Source organism: Pezoporus flaviventris, unplaced genomic scaffold (assembly GCF_033815535.1).
Source record: "Pezoporus flaviventris isolate CSIRO_AGI_PZ_B2104156 unplaced genomic scaffold, CSIRO_AGI_Pfla_v1 ptg000005l, whole genome shotgun sequence".
In the NCBI taxonomy this organism is placed as follows: Eukaryota; Metazoa; Chordata; class Aves; order Psittaciformes; family Psittacidae; genus Pezoporus; species Pezoporus flaviventris.
Genome location: NW_026892553.1, coordinates 13,477,140 through 13,496,779, shown reverse-complemented (window position 1 = coordinate 13,496,779; position 19,640 = coordinate 13,477,140). Strand labels below are relative to the sequence as shown.

General features: G+C 36.1%; 1 protein-coding gene across 1 annotated transcript in view; it reads left to right on the top strand.

Annotated features, from left to right (window-relative positions):
- The first annotated feature begins 7,568 nt into the window (after positions 1 to 7,568).
- The window catches only part of TENM1 (teneurin transmembrane protein 1), a 579,532-nt gene continuing 567,460 nt past the window's right edge, over positions 7,569 to 19,640 (top strand). Inside the window, exon 1 of the mRNA XM_061446104.1 lies at positions 7,569 to 7,705. The gene's annotated coding sequence lies outside the window, so the exon portion shown is untranslated. The remainder of the gene's footprint in view (positions 7,706 to 19,640) is intronic.

Genomic DNA, 19,640 nt, shown 5'->3' with positions numbered 1-19,640 from the left:
TCTAATAGCACTACATAACTGCTGTTTATTTCCCAAGGGTCTCAAAAAAATACAGTTTGTGCCCAGCATGTGAAAGCTTTCCTTCAGTCCATTTCATATTATTATCGTACTTACTGTTGGTCACTGCACTGCCAGTAACTCATTTTTGGCTCTTGGAGGGAATCATGCATAGAAGAAACATGAATGAATGTAAAAATTTTTTTATGGACAGCTGTGTATCTAAGCTATTCCTTGGCACACTGTTGTTCTTCTGAGATCCACAGCGCTGTCTCTCACAGCAGATTAATCTGCAAGAATCCACTCATAAAGTTTCTCCAAATAAGTCATTTTGTCTTTTATAGATATAGATAAATATGACAATAAGCAGCTTGCAAATATCCAGCCGGAAAGTTTTAAACATATTAGTGCATCCAACTGCTTTAATATGTCACCATTGAAAAGGAGCCAGTTTTACCAATCTAAACATAAATAACATTGCCAGAGCCTCACCACTCAGTGATGCTGGAGGCAAGTAAGACTTTTAAAACATAAACATTGTAAACTAATTAAAAAAAGCGTTAGTCCATGAAGAATGCAAATGTTAAAGCAGTTTTATGTGCACTATAAAGACAAGTGTATCATCTTTGTATGAAAATAAGCAGGTTTGTGTGTGATGTCTTTCTAGCAGCCTTAAAATGAAGTGGTTGCTTCTCCGAGACTTTTTTTTCAAGCAAAAATGCTAATAGCTAATCCCTGCAAATGGGCAGTAATTGCAAATTTTAGCAATACTTGTGAAGAGGATCTATGTATGGAATTCGCTCTGCAATCTTTTTGCAGTCTCGGAAGTAACAACCCTGATTTCCAGCACTATGTGTAGTATGAATGGATGACTCCTATGGAATAAAATCCTTTCTGTATTCATGTTTTCTAAGCTGCAAAAGCATGACAGAGAGTGGCAAATTCCTAAACTTCCAGACACTATTATTTAGAGACGTGAAGTATCCAATGCAAGAAAGGTTAATGAGACTTAAAGCATAAGTAAGAAAACTGTGTGCATTAAAATAATTAAAATAATTGAGAATACTTCCAAAACTTCTTAGTGATGTTCCACTTATCTAGTTTTGGGCATTACTGTAGAAGGTATATCTGCTACAAAGTCCTCTACATCCTTACATCTGTGCAGGTTTCAACATTATTTCCAGGAAGGGAACAGCACAGTCACTGTTTAAGGATCTAAACTTAATAAAACATACGTGCAGGTGAAAAGAATCAGTTTTTGTAGTTTTATAGATGAAAGACAGTGAAGCATTATCTTACCGAGTTAAAAGGCAATACATGTAAACCATTTAAATTGTCATTGTGTCAATCACAAAAGCTCCATCCTTGGATTATAATACTGGTATCCAATTCCTCCTTCAGGCAACCACTGTTCTCAGAAAATCCTTCCCTTACTTTGTAAGAGAGTTATGAGTCTGGAAGCTGATTTTTCCATTTAGCTGAAGAAGTGGAAATGGGAAGCAAATACTTGGTTCATTGTTGCTCCCAGCAAGAGGCTGCATGTGCTTATCACTATAATCACAGATAAGAGGAGGCTGCAGTTGCTGAAGGAATCTCTTTAGATCTCACAAATTTTATATCTTCAGTTAGATTTTTACTTCCTTACCCTTGCTTATATGCTAAGGAAATTACTTTCTTTGTTTTTTATGGATTCAATAATAAAGGAAAAAATCTCTTTTAAAATAAGAGCTTTTTGAATAACAATCTGAATATCATGCTGCTGTATTTAATTCGATACCTATTTGCATTAACATGTTTTGTACACTAGGTTGTTTTACCGTGTTAAAAGCAAGGCTAAATAAGCTTTGAAAACCTATTCTTAAATTGATAACTGCAGGGTCTCTAGTGAAACTCTCAAAGTTATTCTGGCTTACACTTGATTTGCTTTAATAAGGGTTATGGGGAAAGAAAAACTATTGAAACTCCATTTTAAAATGCCTGGCAACAGACAGGTGGAAAAGACTTAGAATTACTATTTTTCATTACTGAGGGCCCCTTAGGACTGCACTGGAAAGAATCCTGTCTGCCCCAGATAAGAGTCTCCCAGCAGTTTAATGTGCCAATCAGTTGCGCTCAGCAGCCCGGAATCATCATATTGCAGCTATTGAATAGTTCCAGACCATATGCTCAGAAGGATGGGAAATGTGATATGTGTCATACTTCCAAAGAATGATGATGAAGAGCATTAATATGCTGATGAAGAACAAAAAGAAAAAAGAGTGAGAAATCTTGAGGAAGCAAACCCACCTCTGTTACAGAGCCTGACAGATATGCTGTACTAACTCTTCCATTTCATATATAATTATAAGTTTGAGTTACCATGAGGTCTACATCAGACTGAATCACTTGGTCTCTTCCTCTTGTTGCCTCTTCTAATATGTTCTCTCTTTTAAGAGAGAAAGGATTTATGTCAGAATCCAAATATCTACAAAAGAAGCAAAGATTAAAATCCAGCTGGCAGCCTGGAACCTATTTGGGTGCATTTGGGGTCTAATTACTTCACAGCAACAACTGAGTGTTGGACCAAGTACAGCTCCATTCATGTTAAATGCAGTAGCTTGAAGGAGGAATGCTAATGAAGATTCTAAGAAAACAGGAAAGCAGTAAGAAAATGCATTTTCCTATATATTCTGTCCTTCTAAAACAAATGCATTGATGTCATTGTGTCACATACGCTTTGGTAGATGATAGGTAAACGAAAAGTGATCTCATCTTCTAGCCAGCTTTTTCAAGTGTCTCAGCCAGCAATCCTCAATGCACAGAACTACAGAGGAAATTAAGAGTTGGTATAAGCAGCTGAAATTCCAATGACTTCTATGTTTTCCATAGACAATCTTCATGTCCCTCCAAGTTGTTTATAAATTCTACTAAGTTGTATATTGGAGGATCTGTAATCTAATATAGGAAAAATTCCAGATCCATTGTTGAAAACAACAAAACATCTAGAATTAGCTGTACAAATGAGCTCCTCTAATCTATTAAAGGGAATGTTCCCTTTCAGGATGCAGGGAATTCTAAGTAACCCATAGAATAATTTTTAGTTTAAGCTAGTCATGTATGTATTTAATGATCCTCTCTGATATCTTTATGGCAATAATTTGCCATAACATAGGCATAATAAATGCACTACATTTGCCAGGATTGTGAGGCATAACAGATTGTACAGTGCTTTTCTAGAGAGCAGTGAAATCAAATTCACAGATTCAGACAGTTTAGGGACTGAGTTGTCTGCAGTCTGAATAGAGATCTTAGTATGGAAGGATGTTCTCGTTTTCCTTTGTCCTTGTAACAAAAGTCACTGATTAACAATGCATTCAATTGTTATGAGGTAAATTATGGGACTTTTCACATGTATTCTCATTAATGTCATCCCTTTGGCTTTCTGATTACTCATGAATTTTTCTTAGTACTTTTCTGTATTCCAACATAGAATGTAATGTTACGTATATTGTTTCAATCCATATGAAGTCATGTTTTAATCTAGTGAAACTCAATAAATATCAGCTCTGGTTGTATAGAGAAGAGTACAGATGATTATTTTTTTATATCACATCTTAACATGAGGCATATTCTTTCAAAGCAGTGCCTCCCTTTTATTTATGATCATTATGATTTAGTTATGATTCAGGAAAGAGATGCCCAAATGCTGCTTTTGGATCAAAAACTTGTACCAAAAGCCTACAAAAGAATAAGTTTCATATGTTTTGGGTTTGGTTTTCTTCCAGTTCTGAATTGTGCTTGTACTATTAAAGAGAGACTGTTGTGTATATCCATTCTGTTCCTTGATATTTACAGTACTGTTATTAGATCTAAGTTAACTTTAGCAATCACCTACCTATGGTGGATTTATTTTTAAAGATTATTACTAGAGTAATTATTTTATGCTATGAAAGGCACTGTAACTTTCTGCAGTATACACTGTGTGTCCAGGAGAGTATGTTGCTTGCCAACGGTGTCACTAAGGAAATATTTTACCATTCCCACTTTATGTTTCCTTCTTGGCCTCTAATATTAGTTTCTGAGAATATCTTTTTGATTTGTATGGGGTGAAAGTGTCTATAATTATGAGGGACTGATACAGAAATCAAGCAATAGTGTTCTACTTTAGATGGTTTAGAAAAAAACATGGAAAAATAGTCTTTTCTGTCACTTATTTGGCAATGTTTACTTTCCTACTCAATTCCTTATTTTCAGCTTTTTTGCAGACTTCAGAAATGATGTCTGCATTCTCTCTGCTATACTAGCAAATTTGCATTTCAAGCTAATGAACAACACAGCTTATTCAGTACTAAAAGGTTGTGTGTCTTCTGTAGATCCAGATGAGGAAATCTTTCTTGACTCATTTGTGCTCAGACCACAGAATGAGGTTTGTTTGGCTTTGGCAAACAGAGCAGTGATATCATGTTAAATGCCTAGACTTCAGTCTGTGTGGCTTAACACATAGACCATACACCTAGTAGTAAATGTTCTTACCTTCCTTGACACTTGTTCATTGGAGCTAAACTGAATCTTGTCTTTAGCCAGAGCAAATACAAGTGTTATACTTGCTGTAATTAGTTCCTTAAGAATAAAGAGTACAGAGCTGGCTAAAAGTGGGAGCTCTGCAGGTAGCTTGTGTGCTGACAGCTTTTACTGGAACATTGGTTAAAGGCATTACATTCCAGATCTGATCAATATAAAAAATAGGCCAGTTGTTGCTGGACTTGACAAACATTTTCATCAGATTTGGCTTCAATCCATAGTGAGGCATGTTTATAGAAACAATTTCTGCGTGCTTCTATATCAAAAAGACCTTTTTATTCTTTTTGATTAAAAATGCCTATCTCCTAAAATGCATTATCTAAATCTGCAAGAGGAAGCTGTTTTCTTACAGCTCCTTTGAAAACTTCCTAAGAACATTTCTTTAAAATATATTCTCTTTGATTCAAATAGGCCTGCTTTCTGCACTTAAGTATCATTGTAATACTACATTTGTAATTCTACTTCCATTATCACCTTAACTCTAATCCTACCTGAGCTTCCTATGTGACTGATCCCTTTATCAGGAATGTCACTTTCTCTTAAAGAAAAAGCTGAACTATGATTTTAAAATGTGTTGCATACTTGTTAAAAACCTAGCTGTACCACATAGCCCCACATGACAGCTGCTGAAGCAGATACCAGATCAGGTACCAGAGCGGCACAGAGCCACATGAGTTCCCTTTGGGGTGCATTCCACGCTTTCCTGTCCACCTGAGCCAGAGCTAGCACTAGATTCTGGGGACAAGAGTAGCAGAAGGACCTTGATCCTCTCTGTGTTAGAGAGTAGCTTCTTATGTTCACCCCTTGCCACTGAACAGCTGTGCAGAAATGGCAGGCATTAGGCTGTAGATGTAAAGCAGGAAAACAGCAATTCAAGGGAGCTGCTCTGTTCCAACCAAAATTCTCAGATTTTGATGTTTCCTTTTGGTTTGAAGTCAGTCTGTTTGTCCTTGTCTTAAAATCGCAACATTCTGCCTTCCTTTCCCCTCAGCTTCCATTTTTGCTTGCTGCCTGTGTTTCATTGCAGTAGTCAATGAAACTGCAATGAAACACAGTTCCTTGTTTCACAATGAAGTCAGTTCCATCTTCAGCTTTATTTTACTAGTGGCAGATGTAAGTGTGATTATAAGAAGTGCACTTATTCATATATTTTCTTCATTTTGAGATTGGACCATCTCATTTGTTGCCTGGCTCAGATGGTAAACTTTTTGTAGAAGGGATGAGTTTTGTGTTTGAAGGTTTCAATTGCATACCAAATAAATTAATAAAATTCAAACTGTGTTCCCATTTCAAGGTGGTTCAGTAATTTTGTGTTTATTCTTTCTTCTTTTCATTATAGACTAATACTGATTTAGATTAGATTTAGGGAGTAAACAAGGCTTCAGGAAAAGATCACTATGACAGGCTAAATACACAGAAATTTTTTGTAAGATGTAATGTAAAGCTGCACCTCTATGTTGCCTACTCTTCATATTCCATTTCTTCTGCCGCTCACGTGCTTTCTTCTTTCAGGAGGTAAGCAAGATGCTTTTTCTTAATCTGAATCGCTCACTCAATTCTTCTTACTCAAATAGTTTGATCAGTGTTGCATCAAACTAAGAAATAGGGAGTTACTTGCAGGAGTTACTTGTGGAGGTAAGTAAGATCAGATTTCAGGCTTTTTTTTTTGCTATTTGACCAAATGTGAGACAGGCAGGTGCTTGAAGCATTTAGCAAAGTGGATAATTGCATGGGCCTCTTTAGGCTCTGCAAAACAGCTGTCTTAAATGTTAGTGTTATTTTGTGGGATGGTTTATGTATGTGGGCAGAAGGGGAGTGTAGACATCACCAAATGTGCATTTGTTTTGATGTATTTGGTACTATTTCAAAAACATTTTCTCCTCACAGTTTAAGTGCATATGGATGTTGGGTTATATTATGGTGTGTACATTCTTTCTTTGTTCTGCTCAACACTATACCTGGTAGTACTGTATTAAGCAAAGTAAGGAAGCAAATGAGTGTCGCAATATTTTGTTACAATTCAAAGCCCTATAAATCTAAACATTATTATCCGTCTTGAAATTATGCAGTATCCTGTTACGTATTTGATGTACTTGTTCTATTTACTATACTGTACTTGTACTTATATAGCTCATGGAAATACAATGTCATGATAAAATATGATTTTAAAGATAAACTGGTCTTAAATGTTAGTAGTTCAGTTAACCCTAGGCAGATGAAGACTGCCTTTAAGGTAATATTACTCTTGCTGAAGTTCAAGGCGGAGCTCTGGGAAAATACATGTAGTTAGGGGCATAATAGCATGTAAAAAGCTATCAAATACATAGCTTACATTAGAGACAAAACAAAAATATATTTTTAAATTGTTGCACAGGGATTTCTGAATGTAATTCCATCCATTTCATCTAGATATGTATGGATTACTATAATTAAGCCCTATCAGATATAGTTTAGGTCTACTTTACAAATAAATTTATTTCTAATAAGTGTCACCATTCAGTTTTCAGGTAATGTTTTGTCTCAGGAATCTGCAGCTGCTGAACTTGGTTGAGGGTTTAGCAGCCTGATAATTTTTCATTCCATGTCCTATTTTTTAGAAATTAAATTTTTGAAATATTTAAGTAGTAGAACAGAGGAGATAAAGGCCAGATATTGAAAAGCTGCAGAGAATTGAGATAAGATTTGATAGAATTGACCAAGTTACCATAATTTGGATGCCCGACTGCCACAAGAAATGGTCTTTATTTCAGCATAACCCTGACATTTTTGTTATGAACATTAATTCTTTCTTTGGGGAAGGCTGAGAATAGAATATTTTCTTCTTTTTTTAGGCTTCTTGAATGTGGGCTGCACAATTAGTAATGATTGCTAAACCGTGAAACCTGTGGCTTGCCTCAATAGCTAGAAGTTAATTGCTTAGGGTTGTGCACAGTGAGACAGCGCTGCTGGGTGGAGCAGCTGGTCCTGATGAGCCAACATCCACCCTCCAAGTGTTTCTGGAATTTTACTCCACATTGGTTGTAGGCTGGCTGTGTGGGCTGAATGAATGCAAGTGGCTGGAGCACGTTAGATGTGTTCATAGGATTTTATCAAAGAAGTGTACCTCTCCTGTGCCTTGAGTTTGCTCCTTGAGATGAACTACAGCACGGTAAGTGGGGCCAGTTGGGAGATCCAAAACTAAAGCAGGGATGTTGATGTGCTGTAAGTATCTGAGCTCTTTGCTTTTACACTGGATAGAAGGTCTTTCTGTTCTGAAGAGAGAGAAGTTGAACCCTTTTTTTCAGTGGCATTTTACATGGACGGAGAAAACTAACTTTTACAGGGCTGAGGCCCTGGACTTAAGGTTTTGCAAAAACAGTTTTTGTGGTTTGTTTTGTTGACTTTCTAATCTATTAAAGCTAGGTGGGGTAGGTATTTTCAGAGCATTTCCCTGTGATGGCTTTGTTCCTAGGGTTAATAATCATATTGGAGATGTAGAACAACTAGAAACAAAAAGAGAATGTCTTGGGAGAGTTTATTCAATTCCAGAAGCGAGCAAATATAATGGAGGGATTTAATATAATGTTTAAATATAATGGATGGATTTAATATAATGTTTAAATACAATTAATGTGTTCTTACCATCTCAGTTGGAGTTAAAATTGTTCAGTACAGAAATACATCACATCCTTGTATATATTTGTGTTCCTCCTCAGTCTCATTTTTCCAAGACAGGGTAATCTGAATGGTTCAGCATATTTAAGCTTTTTAGTTTATGCATTTTTAATTTTGAAATTTAATTTACCACTAATCCAGAAGCCAAACGCTTCAATGACCTGCCTCTGAGCAAGCCAAAACATCTAGTGTAAATAATTCAAGATTCTGCTTACAAGAACTGTAATACTAGTGTAATTTGCTATATCAGATTGTATATGGAAATAAAAACTTTCACCTGCCATCTGGTGGAACAAAACTGAAAAGCTGTAACATGTGAACCTCATAACTAAGGACTACACCTGTTTTCATCTTGCTAGTGATACAGAAATTTGCAGTGCTTGTTCTGTATGAAGACCATCTTATGCTGCTGACTTCCTTACTGTGTGGCGCTACATGAATCTTTTGGTCCCTTTTACTTCAATATCAATAGAGTGGGAATTTGGCACCTTGTTTTTGTTTGACTTGTTGGCAAAATAATGCCAATAAATAGAAGGCAAATAAAGACAAGGGCAGTAAAATCAGTAGTCAGATTATAACACAATAAAACTTGGTATCAAAATATGTAAATAGGAGAACACACCCCCCCCATTTGCCATGTGTAGAGGGAAATGTAATGTTCCTATTAATTTTCTGTTGTGAACAGACTTAATACGTTGCTTTAACTACACACAGAAACTGTCACCAAACTGGCTGTTAACAGCAACACCAAAAATCCCTTGCCATTTAACTTACTGCTTCTCTGTTTTCCTTACGTATCTTTCTCAATTCCTGCTGTTGATGTACACACATTTTAAGTCTTTCCCCACAAGGGGTTAAAATTATTTTTCTCTTGCAGTTGGCCAGAATGTAATCATGAAATATTTTAAATCCTCCTGTGTACACCTGTAGATAAAATGGCCAATCTTCATACTAAAAAAATACAAGTGCTCAGGACCTACAGCCAGTGATTTAAACAGGCAAAAAGTTCTCCTTAAGGCATGTTTATTTTGCTATGATACCTTTTAGTTTACATGGTTACATTCTTCAAATTTATAGTCACATTTAGGGATCAGTCGCATCTGAATGTGATATGTAGTGTGTACTGTTTTAAGTGTTAACTTCAAGAGAGAAATTGCAGGTGTGAAAATGAGCTTTCCTCTTGAATTTGACCATTATGTCAAATTACCAATTATGTAAAAACACTTCTATTTCTGAGAAAAAGGATTGGAAGATGAGGAGGAGGGAAGAGAGGGGGAATGTAGATGGTTTATACTTTGAATTATTCTTCAACCGCATAAATTGTGAACATGCTTATTCACTGTGATTATTCCTCAAATCCATTTGCTCCTTAAAGACAGTATTTACAACACAGGGCAGGTTATTATTGGTATCCTCATGTAACTTGCTAGAATGCAGTCCTGCTAAATCTTAGCATTTTAAAGAGTAATAAAATGTTTGTGTCTAATTATTTTATATTTTCAATTCTAATTTTGAAGTTTTAGTGAGTTTGGTAAAAAATTCCATTCTACCTCTGCCTTTAAAATTTATGCATGTGGCTTGGCCTGTATTTTTCTCCTTCAGTACAAATAAAACTTAAGTTTTGTGATTTATAATAACCTTTAAAGGCTTTAAATCACAACTTTTTGTGGGTAACAGTGAATAGTAAAAATGCATAAAAAAATACTGTCGTAAGTAAATGTCATAGATGTATGTTATGTTATTGTCTTGTTTTCTAAAAATAACTTGTAATAAATAATTGTAATTGTTATGTCATAATCTTTATAATTCTTTTATATCAACACACTGTTCCCACATCATCTTCAAATTAACCTTTGGTTTAGGTGTTGTTTTTTTTTGTGGCTTTTTTTTTGTTGTTGTTGGTTTGGTTGGGTTATTTTTGTTTTCATTTTGATGTGGTTTTTGTTTTGGGGTTTTGGTTTTTTTTGTTTGTTTGTTTTTTATGTTTAGTGTGGGGGTTGGGTTTTGGCGTTTTTGTTGATTTTCTTTTTCAGTTAAATTGCATTTAATTTCAGTAACATTCCAGTGTATTATATTAAAGCAAAACAGATATTTTAAACAATAGCAAAGATAACAGTATTGCTGGGTAAGACCCGTGATAAATCCTTTGCTTCCTTGTCAGGTGTGGTTTGTGTGAGTTTGCAGTGGGGGGAGAATGTTGGTTTGCTTTGGTTTTTGTCTTTTTTGGCAGACTTTTTCAGTTTTGTGCTGTAGTAAAATACTCCAGACTCTAGAGAAAAGTATGAAAAGTTAAAAAATCCTATCAGAAGGGAATGCAAGTGGTTATTGTTAATAGATTCCTTAATATAATTTGTTACAATGTGCTTTGCATCATACATGAAAAATTAACTGATGAGAATCAGAATAGTTGAGTTCACCAGTTCTCCATATTTGCTTGAATATAAAACATCTACCCCTTATGTTCAGAGCATGCTCGGAGGATATAAAGCAAGGCAGATATGATAGGAAAACATAAAAATGTATTGATTAAAACCTCTGGGAGCTGTGGCTCTACAGTAGTATTCAATCACATCTCACCTGCAGTACACTAAATGAGTTCTAAAAGTTTTTAATACTCCTTATCACCAAATAAATCACTGCATATCACTGACTGCAGCAATTCTCTTTTAATCGGGAATGTTACTGTAACGTGTTATATTCCTCCATTAGAGTGATGCCTTTGAAAATATGGTAGGAAAAAATTCTTAACTTTGCTTTTAGTATAAAATATATACGTAAAACTGGCAAATTTTTACTGCTGCTTGCATGCAGTTAAGTTCCGAGTGTGCATTTTGATAAGAAACAAGTAGTTGCTAGTTTTTGTGATAGCCCCATAAGCAGGGACAGGAGTGTTCTGTGTGTTTGAGCAGGGTTCTCTTTGGGTGCTTCTGCTAATAAAGGTTCTGGTTTAAAGAATCAATTCAATTTCATGTTGGGCACATGAAAACAAGCAATAAAGCGGCAAGATTAGCTTTCATGTTTTTACTTGAGTTTGTAGCTCTGACAGCTTTGAGAATAAAAGTCCTTTTGTTACAAACTGAGTAAAAATGGTCCAAATATCTTAGAGATGAGATGTGTGAATCAATAGTAGTTTTTGCACCTATTTTATCGAGCCAGCCCCTTAATAGCATAAATTAACTGCAGTGGCAGCATTTAATTAGGGTTTATCTATAAATTATATTAATAAGCAGTGTTGAATTTATAGCGTGTTAACTATCCACATTAATTTGCTATGTGAAAACATCTGAAGCTGATCAGTTGTCTCCTATAAAGACCTTTTCTTTTAGGTGCTAGGAATGTCCATGTGGGAAGTTAGCAGGACCAAATCCACAATAGATACACAGTGTACCAAATAGTCCTTAGAAAAAAATCTCCCTATGAGCTTTCAGCCATCAGCACATGCTTCTACTGAGCTATTCCATCTCCTCTGAGAGATGGAAATGTCTGAAGTCTGTATTAATCCAAACGTTTACATAAGGTTTTATTCCTTAAGATGGTGGTGTAATTCCAGAAAGTTCAGTATTAAAGTTTGGGATTTTTCTCCTGCCCCTTAAGTACTGATCTAATACACAGGTGATTCATTTTAGAGGAGATAATCGATCTTAAGCTTGTCAGTCTTCACTATATATTATACCATTTTTAAATAATTTAATAAATACATTGTTAAAAGTCATCAGGAATCAATGAATATCATCCAGGCTCAGAAATTGGGTAAGATCTAAACATGGCTAGTTTTGATTTCTCTGTAACAGAACTGAAGTTTCTGTATACCTTTTGAAGATGCAGGATTAGCCTGGACCTGTAAATTTTGTACAATTTAACTTTTCTTGTACTGCAATTCATTATTTCAAATAGCCCAGCATCAACCCTTGCAACATTATTAACAGGAAAACAAACAAACAAACAAAAAACTCCAAACCATAAAGCCAATAAGCAAAAACCAGATTTAGGAAATATACTACCAAGTTCATCCAGCAGATTTATATATTCAAACAACTGCTGAGCTTGGAAAATGACTTGTGTTTGCATCACCTCCAAAACTTCATGGAAATGAAAGTTTGTGGAATCCATACTTCTGCTCCATCAATCTAATATAATCTGTAGCAGTGATGCAGTAGTTTATTATTCTAAATACTTGTCTTATCCAAAGATCAATATCTTGCATGAAAAGGATTATCTATTGTTAGAATTAATGTCGCCTCGGTACCATGAAAAACAATACAAAATTGGGAAATAAACATACTGTTACTGAAGTTAGAAAAGTTACACTGAAAAAATTAAGCATAAATAAACACTAGAAGGTAGGTGTTAGTCATCATGGTCATTTTAGGTTGCAACTTAACTGTACTATGTGAGTTTCTTCCTTACGAAAGGTTTCATGGAGACTTGCTGCTACTTAAGACATTTTAAGCATTTGTGTTTCCCCTTTCAGGACATTATTTTGTCACATTGCTTCACAGCCTCTATCTTGCAATGGGTTTTTCTTATTAAATATAGTAGGCTTAAAAATTAAATATCAAAATTCTATAATGTTTTGGGTTTTTTTTTCACTAAATTCTTTGGTGTCTCTAAGCACATTGGTCTTGTGCACTTAAATAATTAATTCTCTTTTTCAAGATCTAGTGATGATACTCTTTGGAGCTGATATTTCCACGGAAAATTCAATTATTTTTGTAACTCTGAAAGGTGTGTGATGCATAATAACTTTGATAATTAACACAGTGTTTGGCAGTATATTAAAAGTGATACTCAAGGATTACAATTCAATTGCTTTTTATTGCAGTCTGCGTTTGCAATCTTACAGCTGACTGGCTTTTTTTGTTTATTTTGTTTTACTAGAGATCCTGAAGTATCTTAAATACAAGGCCAGTTTCCTACAACTGGACAACAAGATTTTTGGCATATTCCTAGTTTTGCTCACATAATTAATAATGTGTGTGATGTAAGTTCTAAGTAGTATAATAATAATGATCTGAAATATTTAGCAGTGAACATAGCACTAAATATTAAGTTTGGCTTACCTTCTTGAATTTTTAATTACTTCCTAGATCTAGGAGCAGAGATGATTAAATATTGCAATGAGGGATGTACTAATTATCTAAAACTATCTGGGCAGCAAGGAAAGGTTAATACCAGAAGCAGGTGCTGTGTTTGAAATCTGTATCATGTGTAAAAATATATTTGGGGAGGTGGTGTTAAGTTGTAAAATACAAAGTTGATTAAAATTCAGGTAGGGAAAGGATTGACGTATTTCCTCTTGACACACTATACGCTATTACTGAAATTGGGGAAAATCTAGAGGCCTTGTCATCTAAGTAGGGAACAGTGTCTCCTTCGGATATAAGATAGCAAGATTTTGGTAAAACCAGTAGTCTGGCATTTTCTAAAATGCCTTATTGTTATAATGTAAAATGCCCTTCAGTAGTAACTGTACTTAATTATTGTGGTCAGAATGTTCCAGTTAATGGAAATAAGCTGTGCCAAGTCTGTACCATCTCAATTACTGTAGGAAGGTGCTTTCCCTCCTACCCTTTATCTCAAGTATACTCTATCCCCCTCTGTTTTCAACAGCTTAAGAAAAATCATAGTTCAGAAGCACCACAATTTTACTTTTATTTGTGAACTGTAAAAGTCTAATTTTATCAAGTAACTATCGGTAGGATCTCAGCATGGAAGAACATTAATGGGCTCACCAGAAAGAGCCTTTCCAATGTACTGTTAAGCTTCTTGACAGCTGATCCACCTTTCATCTTTCCATATGATTTTCTGTGTCTGTAAATACAAATCCTCAGAAAAGGCCATTGACAATGGCCATGTGGCAGAAGATACAGAATGTGCTTAAGATCCATTTTTCCTTTTGAGTTTTGTAATGTGAACTAATTTTTGGAAGAAGCAATCATAGATTGCTATTACTGTCAGAAGTGGATACCAAGCAAACATTGTTTGCAACATCTTGTGGATCAAGGCCCCAGCTGGGCGTGTTTTATTTCACCAGTCCTTCAGCATTAGCTTAGAAGGTTAAACTGCAGAGATCTTGGCTGATGTGCGATGTGAATTTGATGTCGCAGTGAATTGTAATTTCTGTATATTTATAATTGGAATATTTGCATAAGAGAGCAAGAGAAAGTTTCATCATTCTACTGAGTTGCCTGCAAGATATACTTAACGGTTAAGCAAACATTTTATTTTTATGCCTGTTCATATCTTTCTTCAGATAGTCATTTCCATAGAAGTTCCAAAGTGTCAGCTTTCTAGGAGGAAAAGATAACTTTCTATCTTAATGACCCCTGGATCTTTATAAAACTCCTTTAGAGAAACATTTAGAATGTTCTTTATTCACAGAAATTAATGATCTAGCACTCCAATTCTCAGTGGTGCTCTTGGGCACAGAAAAGCATTTATGTATTTACTTACATTTTAATGTAAGAACTCATTTTTAGCCTCACTGGGACAGTTAAAGATTTCTTATTTCATTAGAAAATGACTGTTCTCAACTTGTTGAGAAATATGTAACTGACAGTTATAGATAGCTTACGTCCTCCTCAGTTGAGAGAATAGCAATCGTAATTAAACAAATTATATCAGAAATATTAAGCTCTTGCTTTCTCTAGGTGTTTGCTATTATGTTCTGTTTGGCAATTTAGTCTTTTATTTGAAAACATAATGATAAACATCACTTTTATTTTTATTATTGTAAATCAAACCCCACAGTTTTCTGGTTGTTTGATTTTTTTTGGGGGGGGGGGGGGGGGGAGTTGGAAGGGGGGATGTTTTTTGTTTGTTTTGTTGCTTTGTTTGGGGGTTTGTCTGTTCTATCTTGTGGGTGTTTTTTAGCGATTTTTGTTTTGTTTGTGGGGTGGGAGGTTATTTAGGGATTTTGTGGAGGAGGTAGAGAAGGAAATGTGGATGTGAAGAAGCGATTGTAAAAGTTCAAAATTTAAAGAAATTGAAGAGATTTCTTATTTGCATGAGTAAGAGACACATTCATTAACAAAAATTATAAACAGCTAATACCTATGTTGCAGGGGAAAACAAAACAAAAAACCCCTCAAACCCCCAAACAAATGATAAACTAACCACAGAAAATGTGAAGTGACCAGAAGCTTGAAGAATGCTTTCAGTCAGTATTGTTATGGAGTTCTCCACAGCAGCTGGTATGGGGTGATGGTTTGGATCTGCGCTGAGAATAGTGCTAATAACACAGGGATCTTCCATTACTGCTGAGCAGCACTTACATGGAGTCAAGGTCTTTTCTGCTCCTCACCCCATCCCACCAGTGAGGAGGCTGAGGGTGCACCAGGAGTTGAGAGGGGACACAGTGGGACAGCTGATCCCGGACTGTGTGGCATCATGCTCGGCATGGGAACCTGGGAGAGAAAAGGGGGATGAGACAATACACGTTGGGAGTGATGGCATTTGTCTTACCAAATAACCATTACTTGAGATGGTGCCTTGCTCTCCTGAGGATGGCTGAACAGCTGCCTGACCATGGAAAGTGGTGAATTCATTCCTCATTTTACTTTGTGTGTGTGTGTGTGAAGTTTTGCTTTGCCTATTTAAGTGTCTTTGTCTCAACCCAGGACTCTTCTCACTTTTCTGATTCTCTTCCCCCATTAAACTACTTGGGGAACTGAGCAAGTGGCTGTGTGGGGCTTAGTTGCTGGCTGGGATCAAACCACAGCAGTCTTTCTGGGCACCCAGCATGGGGCTCGAAGGGTTTGAGGTAATGGCATGTTTGATTAGAATGCGCTAGATTGAACTTATAGCTGTTTAGTTTTTAAATGGCAAGCTCCTGTGCTTGCCTGGGGGCCTTGCCTTTCTTGTATTAGTCTAGTGCTTGTTAGTGGCTCCATTCTGCTTTCGTTGCTTGCTGTAGTGCTGCTCTGCTCATCATCTGCTGTGCTGGGAGCATTTTGGTAATAGCAATGATGATGCGCCTGGGCTGGCAGACAGCCAGGGCATGGCTCCTGCGTCTGTGCTGCTGTACTGGACAGGTCAGAACTTCAGTGTGAATTTGAGGTGAAGGGGCTGTGACCTGTGATGAGTCCATGTGAGAGCGGGACATCTCAAAGTGTCTGTTGCTGTGCTTATGTGTGTGCCACAGCAGGCATGCCTCTGAAGAGATTGTTGCCCTAGGTTGGTCCACACTGGAGGAGGTATGCCTCAAATCATCTGTGGCTGTGGATAAGTCCATGCTGTAACAGGTACGCCTTGAAGTTTCAGTGGCTGTGCATAAGGCCATGTTGGAACATTTCAAAGCGTGTGGCCATGCGCAAGCCCGTGACAGAGCAGGAACCCCTATTAGCTAGCCAGGCCAGGAGCAAGAGGAGGGGTTAATTGTAATGTTAAACCCTCTAACCCGGCCCAAAGGGACCAGGGGTGGAGATTGTAATGGAAATAACTTTCAGTTGTTGTAAATCATGATCTGAGTTGCATGGTGTAGGATCATGATAGTCACATATCTGAATGATCCTTTTTGTTTTGCTCCGAAATAAGTGATCAGCACTGAGGAACATTGTTGGGATTGGGTGTTTTTTGTTTGGTTTTGTTTTGTTATTTCTTGTTACTGGGGAAAATAGAGCAAATAAACAGAAGCTTACAGTTTTTATTTTTTTATTTTTTCCCCTGGACACTTAGTTCAAGGACATCGGTGTGATTTACAAGATACTAAACTTGTTTCAACAGGTATTTTAGTCCCATAACTTGGCTCAGGTAATCTTACTGAAAGCTCAGGCTCAGAAATCTTGCAGAAACAAGGCTCCCTATATCCTTATGAGATAGATCTACTTTATTTCTCTCATTTTACAAACAGGGAAGTTGAAAACTCTAAAGAGAATGTTAACAGCTTGCTGAGGATGATACAGAACCTGTAAGTAACCAAGCTAAGAACATAATTCAGGTGAACAATTAAGATCAACGATAGCCTTTTCATTAATTGCTTGTGCCCAGAGTATCACACCAGGACTGCTGGCTTGTACTTATTTCCCTGATTGGTGGGCAAAGACACATGTTCAAGTGACAAATTGCCTTGGCAATTGGTGGAAGAGGGTGTGTGTGATTTCATTATTATTCCTACAGTGTGTGTTGTCAGAAGAACTCCCATTTGCTGTTGTCAAATGAGGGCATTTCTCTTAGCTCTGTAATAAAACAGGCAAAGGATATTTGAAATGAGGCGGATTTATGCAATTTATTAGTGCAAGTCAAAACCTCCTTTTCCTAATTTGTTATTTCCTTTGCCATGAACACGTAGCCTATGCAGACTCAAACTTTCTTGCAACTCAGGTAACTTCTACAATGGAAGAATAAGCCTCTTAACAAGATTGAATTTGCTATTGTGCAAGTTACAAGCTGAACAAACAGAGATTGGGCAAGTTTCTGTTCATTCATGTGCCTCCTTTAAAAAACAAATACCAGTTTAATATAAATGGAAATGAGGGCTACGTTAGTGTGAACGTGAATCTTGATCTGTTGTAACCTAATAATGAAAGCCACACTGTTCAGAGTCTAGATAAATGAAATAAAGTCATAGAGTGGCTTAGGGTTTTTTTTAATAAGCATACGAATAATCATATTTAGCTGACTTCCGTCCTTTTTTTCACTCACTGTGATTTTAGATAAAGCTATTTATGGGAAAGCAGGCATTTGTCTTAAAAGAAAAGCACATTCACCCTCTTGAATGATGTACAATTTTTTCTGGGAAAAGATAAAAAAATGTGGCAAGATATTTGAAAAGAAACTTTCCTAGCGGACTTCATAAACTTTAATATTTATATAACCTTTAAGCAGTCAAGAGACTATGCCTAATGATAGTCAACTAACAGCTTGACCTTTATTGAATGGAAGGATTGTAGCACACTTATAGGAGTTTCATTTCAACAGTAACCTGATGTTGAATTTCTTTGGGCTTCAGAAAGCACACTGAAATTCATCCAGAGCCTGGAAGTGTATTATTTCCATTAAATAAGTCCTGTAAAACTACAGAGTAGGGGGTTTAAGAAATAGTCAGCTTCAGGTTTCTGAAGTCTGTTTTGGTGAACACAGTCCTAATGAAATGCAAATTGTCTTAGCTTTTAAAAAATATTAGAAGGGATGCATATTCAAAGTGGCTGTTACCACATCCACAATCTTGATGTTAATCAGCAGTTCAATAATGTGTATGTGTATGCAGAGTCTAAACACACTGTGTCATTATTTTCTGCCTTTTATAGAGGAATTAATCGTACTGTCATATCAGTTTGAAAGAATTTTCCAAGTGAGCTTAAAAGATGAACATTAAAAACTTTCAAAATGCCTAAGAGATGTTTTCCTCAAATGTATAGGAGAAGGACAAATAATATTTGAATTTAAATGCATCTTTTGTAATGTTGGTTTGAAACATAGTAAAGCGTATCCCCAGTATAAGTCAAGTTTTAAGTCTTTATTGGTAATTCAGGATGCTGGTAAGAGGCAAATGCAAGATTTCTGCAGTTTACTTAATCAGGTCAAGAATGTGATTGTGAGGTGTAAGGAGGCAGATACAGAAACCATTTATACATTTTGGGTTGGTGTTTGGGTGTGTTTTTTCCTGAAAAACTGTTTAAACCCCCTCTGATACATGGTTGTAGGGGCTTTAATAGCTTTGGCAACTCTGTTTTTCCTGAAATCAATGAGAATTTTATTGCTCGCTTAGGAGCTAATAGATTACTCTTTATTTTAAAGCATAAAATAAAGTTAGGACCCCATTTGGAAAAAAACATAATTGCAACAACAGGAACACCATCATGTTTTGAGTGTTGCACAGTTCATGGACACTAGTTGGAATTCTTCTGAGATGTCATCAGTGGGGCCGAGCACAGTCTACAAAATAGGCTGCACAGGAACTGTGTTTCTGTTGTGTGATGATGTAGTATTTGGTGTTTGGTTTTGGTTGGTTGGGTTTGGGTTTTTCTTTTATTGAAAAAGGTAGCTTTTGGGGCACAAAGAAAACATTATTTCTTGTGTTTGAAAGATCCAAAATAAATTTACCATAGAAGCACGTAATTGAAATACAGATCGTGTTGGATGTTGGGTTGTTTTGGTGTTTTGTTTTTTTTTTTCCTCACTGAGGAATCAAATCTAGATATCTGCTTCTACCCTGGCTTTAAAATAAAGTCCTCTCATTTGACCTCATTACCTTTCTGAATAGAAAAATAACATATGGGATTCTTTAGTTAAGGAAATACATAATTTATCCTGGCAGACTTGTGTGCTTTTGAAGTTCTAGTAGTGCCAAGATACTTCACCAGATCTTCAAAATCTGATTCTCTGATTAAACATTTTAACTGTGTATCCAGCTGCTCATCTTCCTTCAATGTACCTAACGCGTAGTAGGGCTTTCTGAGAAAGATTGTTTAATCCATGTAATTCCAAAT